Source organism: Physeter macrocephalus, chromosome 10 (assembly GCF_002837175.3).
Source record: "Physeter macrocephalus isolate SW-GA chromosome 10, ASM283717v5, whole genome shotgun sequence".
In the NCBI taxonomy this organism is placed as follows: Eukaryota; Metazoa; Chordata; class Mammalia; order Artiodactyla; family Physeteridae; genus Physeter; species Physeter macrocephalus.
In genome coordinates, this window is record NC_041223.1 from 23,368,477 (window position 1) to 23,377,075 (window position 8,599).

Below are 8,599 nucleotides of genomic sequence, written 5' to 3' on the forward strand. Positions count from 1 at the left end.
ATTAAAGCACTATCATTTTTTAATACAAAAGAGACACTATAAGTAAAAGTTTCTAAAATAAAATGCAATCATACTGTTCTTTTTAAATAATTTTTTTTATCGTGAAAATTCTGTTAAACTCTAAAGATAAATAAAACATTATAAATATCTGGCCTGAGAAAGGAAAATTCACCTTTGGATTTCCCTTTTGTTTCCAAACGCAGGGAAATGTAGCTCCAGGTAAAACAAATTTTATCCACACAAGTAAGTTTTTCCAGAGCTTGTAATATTGATAATTTTATTTGAAAAAATATATTTATAGAGTTGGTGACTGTGATTTTTTTCAAGATCATACAAATATGCATTTAATATTGTTATACAGTTGATGATAAATGACATGATCATAATATTATTGTATTTTTATTAGCTCTTAGAGAACAAGAACGTTTCTAACATAAGATACATAAAATACCCATAGATACTTCTTAACAATTAGTCTACATACCTGTTGGTAGATGTAATAGAAACTTTTGTCCTGTGTTCCTTATTATGAGCCTGATGTTTTAAGTAGATTTAACATAAATGAAGATAATATCAATATAAGGCCAGCAGACTCTGTAATTCACTCAGAATACATACTGCTTTAATGATCATTTCACACAGGTGCAGAGTAATCAAATATAGAGATACCCTCAATAGGTTGGCAAGTTGTGGCTGTTTCTAAAATTGTAGAATTTATTTGATGAAATAGTATCTCTTCTCTTGAGAATTTATTAGCATAAAGTAATATTCAGAAGGTTTTATGTCTAAATCATCACACCAGTGATACATAGTCCAAGTAAATTTTCAAAGGAAAAATAATTGTTTTCAAAATCAGTGTTTACCAGGGGAGTTTATAGAAGTTTAGATAAGTAGTAGCATTTAGTGTCTTATTTTATTAAGTAGCAAAAAATTTTTCAAATGCTAAAAATGTCTTCCTTCCTTTTTGGTTATTCTAGGAATATAGACTTTTAATCTGGTTTTCTTAAAAAAGCCATCCCGGCATCAGTTACTGAATGTAAATGTTATAAAGATGATGACAGCTTTATTTAGAAAATATAATTTAGGGCTTCCCTGGTGGCTCAGTGGTTGAGAGTCCGCCTGCCGATGCGGGCGATACGGGTTCGTGCCCTGGTCCGGGAAGATCCCACATGCCGCGGAGCGGCTGGGCCCGTGAGCCATGGCCGCTGGGCCTGCGCGTCCGGAGCCTGTGCTCCGCAACAGGAGAAACCCACGTACCGCAAAAAAAAAAGAAAATATAATTTACACTCAAGGATGCTAGAGAGGAAATTTTGAAAATGATGGTAATCATAAATTTTTCTTCAGCTAACAAAGAATTCCACACTTACATAAATCTGTGTGGGAAACATTGGGAAGACAACCATAGGTGAGAAGGCAAAATAACTCTTATAAAATTCTTAAAGAATTGAATGACAAAGTAGACCCACTTGTAAGATCTAATGGTGATGACAGATAATCAGAGGGACTTGTACGCTGGTTGTGAGTTTTCAAAAAGCTTATAGAAATAAATAATTTCTAATCTTTTAATGATATCTAAAATTTTATTAGGAAAATTTCTTCTGTAGTTTCTGTTAGACCATAGAAAGTGGTTATTTATCATTTTTTTTGAGTGGTAAAACTCTTCAAGAGAAGGTAATATTTGATGTGAATAAAATATTATCATTTATATAATTTAGGTTTCTAGATATAAAGACTATAAGATACTTTATTTTCCTCTGTTCTCTAAAGAAATGTTCTTTTAGAATAATATGGAATTTCTCCCTCTACTGAATCATGTTTTTAAATTCATGCAATTTTGCTTCTATCCCACTTCTAATAAAAAGCATCAGTGACCTCTTGTTTATAAAATCAATCACCCTAATAGTAATAATAGTTTTTTCTTTTTCTGTTGGGGATTCTGTGCAAAATGCCTTATACACATTATGCAATTGTGAATGATTTGCATTATTTAAATATTAGATAGAATTCTCCAGTAAAGCTGTATATACCTAGAGTTTTCTTTGAGGGACTATTTTAAATTGCTATTTCCTATTTCTTCTTCAGTCAGTTATGGTAATGTTTTCTAGAAAATTTTCCAGTTAATCTAAGTTGTCTATTTTGTTGGCCTCATAAAGTTGTTCAGATTATTTTGTTATAATCCTTTCATTTTTTATAACATCAATAGTGATGTCCCCTCTTTAATGCTTGATTTTTAATTACTGTCTTTTCTCTCTTTTTTTCCTTAGTCGGTCTAGTTAAAAGTTTCTAAATTTTATTGCTTTTTTCACAAAATACAACATTGATTTTCTCTATTGGTATATTTCTTTAATTTCTGTTCTAATTATTTTATCTCTTGCCTTCTAGTTTTCGCATTAGTTTGCTCTTTTTATTTTCTAGTTTCTCGTGGTGGAAGCATAAGATATTTATTGAGATCTTTCCTCATTTTTTTTTAAACTGAGGTATTTAAAACTATAAATTTTCCTCTAAGCATAATTTAGCAGCATCCCATACATTTTGATATGTTGTGCTTTTGTTTTCTGTCATCTCACAGTATTTTCTAATTTCATTTTAAATTTCCGCTTCAAACCATGAGTTATTTTTAAAAGTGTTTAATTTCCAAATATATGTATATTCCCAAATTTCTTTTTGTTGTTGATTTCTAATTTGATTCTACTCTAGTTGCATAATATTTTGCATGGTTTTAATCCTTTGAAATATAATATATTGGGTCTAAGAAGAAAAAGGAGAAGAAGGAGAAGGAAGGCATTATGGGGAGGCGGGGGAAAAGAAAAAGTAGGAGAAAAATAATAATAAAGACAACCTTAATGGAATAATAGAATAGCTATATAAAAAGATGGAAAGATAACTTTTTATGAAGGATGTTAATGCCGCAAAACAGGTGAGATTTAATGTTTTACATAACTGGAAGAGTTAAATGCATTAACTGTGTTTTAATACACTATAAATATGATATTTTGGTGATGTCAAAGGCCATACTAAGTGAACATGTGGAGTTTAACCCAATTACAATGAATTTATTAATGTCAAGATATATTTTATGTAATTTGAAAATATTTTCACTTTATTATAGGATAAAGATTCAACCTCACTAATTAAAAAATGAATAACATTTTAATAATATTCCAAAGAGTATTAATTATATGGAATGATTATTCTTCTTAGGAAAGAATAACAGTTTATTCAAGTGTCTGTATTCACTTTCCAGTGGGGTAGATTTGTTTTCAGTCTCCAGTAAATATAAAAAACACAGTATCCTAAGGATTGTAAATGTAATGCTTAGTAAGAAAATAATTTACCTTCCAACTAAAATGATTTAAAGAGCACTGCTACTTTAAAAGAATGGGAATGTAGATATAATTGTCTAAAGAAAACCCCAGGGAGATTTTTATATGACCTTCCTTAAAATAAAATATATGTAAGTTTATGATGGCATAATGATTTTTCTAATTTTTTTATTCAATATTATTTAATGACTAAACCTTCCTGACTATACAAAATTGTAATTAGGCAAACAATATCACTATACAATTTAGCTTCCACCATGATCCCTTTTTCTTTTTGGAACTTACTGCTTTTATTACATTTCTTTTGAAGCTTATGTAGCAAATCAGGTGCTGAGCATTTGTAATGGAGTAGCAACAGCAAGTTTATCAAGTTAGGGCAAAGGAACCATTCAGAATTTATTTACAAGGGCTCCACTGATGTTCCCGAAACTATGAAACCTCTTATGTATGTGAGAAAACAGTTCTATTTTCTGTGGCCTCTGTCAATAATACGACTAATTAATGCCAATGATGAGAAAATAGTTCTATCTTCTGTGGCCTCTGTCAACAATAGGACTAATTAATGCCAATGATGAAGGCTATCTTTGCTTGAGGCACTTGTTTACTCTGCCACTAGAATAGAGGCTACCACAATTATTTCGGTAATTGATTTTATTCAGTCAAGTTTAAAAGGGAAATATTATACACATATAGAAATATTTCACCAACTTTATGAGTGGAATAATAAAAGAGCCATGCTGAATTAGACCAAAAAGCTATAGTGATAAATCATTTAGAATAAGATCAACATTTCCCCCTATATAAAATAATAGTTCTAAAATTTAAAAAATCCCAGTTTATGTTAATGTATATTTGAGCAGCTTCCACTCTTCATCCCAATTTGTGGGAATTTTTTCAAATTTGAGAGGTCTCTAGGCAACCTGAGACCTATAGGTCAATGTCGTTCTAACATGTAAGTCATCTTCTTAGCGTATTTCCACCCAACTTCTTTAATCAAGGAAACACTCATACCTGGGTCAGACATATAATTGACCTTGAACAATAGTGGCTGCCCTAAACATCCCTGTGAAAGTGTAAGGTTATCATTACTTATGTTGACAAGAATCCCCACATATATTCATTAACACTTCATGGTTTTCTAATAGTTTTATTTTAAAAAACGAATACCTGAATGCATACTCTTTGGAGCATTTTCAGTGTCTGTTAAAAAGTTTCAGCTATGTTATTATAAACATAATATAAAAAGGAAACCATCAATAAGTTCTATTAAGACGTAAGTCTTTTTCTTTTTTTTTTTTTTTGCGGTACGCGGGCCTCTCACTGTTGTGGTCTCTCCCGTTGTGGAGCACAGGCTCTGGATGCGCAAGCTCAGCGGCCATGGCTCACAGGCCCAGCCGCTCCGCGGCATGTGGGATCTTCCCGGACCGGGGCACGAACCCGTGTCCCCTGAATCGGCAGGCGGATTCTCAACCACTGCGCCACCAGGGAAGCCCAAGACATAAATCTTTTGCATTCCAAAAGTGTCGACCCTCAGCTAACTTAAATTTCTTGATTTGGCTTGGAAAGCAGTTAGGTTGAACTATTCTTTACTAACTTAAATTTGTATGTTAAATTTCATTATGATCTGTCTTATGATGTCAAGACATATTCATGAGGGAAACAGTACTTCCATAGGGATAATACAAACTTTTGTATGTGTTAATGTAGAAAATAAATATCATGGTGAAACAGAAATTTTAAGTTTTTAAAGCTTAAATTTTCTGGGAAAGCCCAAACCTTAAATGTAGAAAAATGTGTTGAAGTCTAAGACTCAGCAAAAAGGCCAATACTTCCTCTTTGGGGGACAATATTGTTCTTTATTTCAAATTCCCCTTAAAATGCAAGTTTTTTTGTGATGATGCAATAATCAGAACTTAACAAGGGACTACAATATTTAACATTCATATTCTTAACAATTTAGGTATGTAACATTCTACTAATTATAAAATTAATTTTGAAAGCGAATACTCACAAATAGGCCTGTCACACACACACACACGCACACACACATAATGCCTTTATATCATATGTATTTGGTAGTTAAAATCAATTAAATAAACTGTTAAAGTATATTTGAACTCCATTTTTTAGCAAAAGCCCTTGTAGAGATCTAAAGGATGAAGTTTTAATTTAGGTTTCTCATACTCCTTTGAATTCCATTTCAGATAATGGTAATGTGTGCAGAGCTGACCTCCAGTCCCTGTCCTGCTCCCTTTCTTTTCCCATTTCAGGCTCCATGACAAATCATGTGGTCTTCTGTACACATGTTTAGAACCCCAGCCCACAGGTAAAGGCCCAATCCACATACTGCATAGATGCCCCTTGACAACTCTTTGGACGTTGGGTTGTTCAGAGGGGATTTCTGTCTCTCCTATGGGAACTAAGTACAAATAAAGGTGCTGCACATTATGTCTAAAACAAATAGAAGAAGACTCTGAAAGATAGAGAAAAGAATGCAGACCCACTACAGATATTAGGACCCAAGAACCAACATAGTAGTCAGTTGCCTGGGTTTTCTGTCTCCTACACTCCAGACTTGGAGCTGAAGAAGCAGGCAAACTGGAAATGTCAGCTGATATAGAACAAAAATGTCCTCATAGAGTCCTGCTTTCTATGGCCAAGAAACCCAGAAAGGGATGTCCTCGAAAAGCAGAAAACTTTTAGGTAATAACAACTCTAGACAAAAATTACTGGGGAGGGGGAGACCTCTGTATGTGTGTGCACCTGTGTGCACACACCTGCATGTGCACGTGTGCACACATGCGCACTCTCGGTCGGGAAGGAGGAGAATGGGGAGTGTCCTAAGAAGGAACAGAGTGAAGCCCTTCTAAAGCATGTAATTTCGAAGAGGAGTTCCTCCTACCATTGTTTAATGGCAGAATTAATTAATTAATAATAAGCAGCTTCCAGTATTTGTTTGGCAAATAAGCAATGTCTTTCTTAGTCAACATCAGTGTGTTCCTTTTGTCCTTCCATGCATGGCTGCACGATGGCTATGGCAGTCCTACACGGGGAAAAATACTGCAGTAGTGAAAGAGTATCTCTGCATCTGCACATTATTGTTATTAGGGTAAAAAAGTAGTTCTGAAGAATACAAGTCCAGGTGCTGGAATTATTTCCCCAGAAAGTACAAAGTTTGTGATGAATATAGGGAAACCTCTTTAGCTAGGTAGAAGAACTTGAGAGGATTAGGATAGGTTGCAAATAGCATTGGTTTAACTGCACCACAATGTCTATAACAAGCTGTATGAATATACATTACATATGTCTTCTAATATGTCTTCTAATATGTCTTCTAATCCATTGTGGTTCACTGTTAATTCTATAAATTGATGAGTGTGTTCTGGAATAGCAAATTCCACTTCCAATCAAGAAGGCAGGAGTCCCAGTGGAAGCAGATCAGTCAATCTAAAATGTTTTCCTGTATCTGTGCTAGCCTCATGGGACTTTGATATCACAGTGGAATTTAATCTCTATTCACCAGGATCTAGAGGATACATGCTTTTATCCCTAATCTTCCAAAAGTCAAAAACCCACTGGAACATATATATTAACATACTTAGTGGCATCTTAGTAATTTATTACTCAGGCAAAAGTTGCCAGCTTCCTTCACTCACAATTTTTCCCACCATGCCTCGTGGAGTCCTCAAACTGATGCAATTACATTATGCTTACTTCAAAGTATACATAAAATACTACCTTTTCGCTCTTGCCTTACATTAAACCTCCCCTACCATCTCCCTGAGAACACCACTATTTCTGCTCTTACTTCTTCAGTACCCAAAGCATGAATTGGCTTGTACACAATGGTGGCATTTTCCTAAATAAGCACTGCAAAATCTAGATAATTTAATTTTCATTCTTCTAAAGCACTTTTTTCTTCTTTAAAGTTTATGTCAGTTGATTTTGCAATCTAGCCTACTTCATTATAAATAATAACTACGTTTCCAAACATATTTCATTGTTTAAGATTTTAGCATCTGAAAATCATTGAAATTTCCACAGTTCAAATCAACATCGGCTATTCTTTTTATCTATTTAAAAATAAAATAAGTAATGCATACACATGGAAATAAAAACCATAGCAGTACAGAAAAAATTCTAACCTGCTTAATCTATTCTAATTCTTTGTAGATATATATAGATTAACTCTTCTCTTTATATTTCCTTCACTGATTACCTTAATGATCTTAGAAAATAGCTTTACACACTTCTTTCCTGAATAATCAACTTTAAGTTAACTTGACATGTCATTAGCTAACGTTAATTGCTACTTTTACTTCACAGACAACTCAGGAACTTAGCATATTATACTCTATGGACACCACTCGAATTTACATACAATTCTGATCTTTGATTTTAAATCTATTTTATTTTAAACTTATCAAGACATTATAGGTATTACTTTTTAGAGATATTCTTTTTTTTTTCGATTTGTCTTTATTTTTTTCCTGTACTTCTGAATTTTCACTTCAGAATATTTCCATTCTACTCATAAGGTACTCTTTATTATTATTTTTAAAAATTTTTATTGAAGTATAGTTGCTTTATAAAGTTGTGTTAGTTTCTACTGTACAGCAAAGTGAATCAACTATACATATACAGATATCCCATCTTTTATGGGTTTGCTTCCCATTTAGGTCACCACGGAGAATTGACTGGAGTTCCCTGTGTAGATTCTCATTAGTTATGTATTTTATACATAGTATAAATAGTATATATATATCAACCCCAGTCTCCCATTCATCCCACCCCTCCCTTTCCCCCTTGGTATCCATATGTTTGTTCTCTACATCTGTGTCTCTATTTCTGCTTTGTAAATAACATCATCTATACCAATTTTTTTCAGATTCCACATATATGCGTTTATGCATAAATATTTACAATTGTTATATCTCCTTCTTGGATTGATCCCTTGATAATTATGTAGTGTCCTTCCTTGTCTCTTATGACAGTCTTTATTTTAAGTCTATTTTTTCTGATATGTGTATTGCTACTCCATCTCTCTTTTGAGTTCCATTTGCATAGAATATCTTTTTCCATCCCCTTACTTTCAGTCTGTATGTGTCTCTAGGTTTGAAGTGGGTCTCTTGTAGACAACATACATATGGATCTGGCTTTTGTGTCCATTCCAGTCTGTGTCTTTTGATTGGAGCATTTAGTCCATTTACATTTAGGGTAATTATCAATATGTATGTTCCTATTACTATTTTCTTAATTGTTTTGGGTTTGTTTTT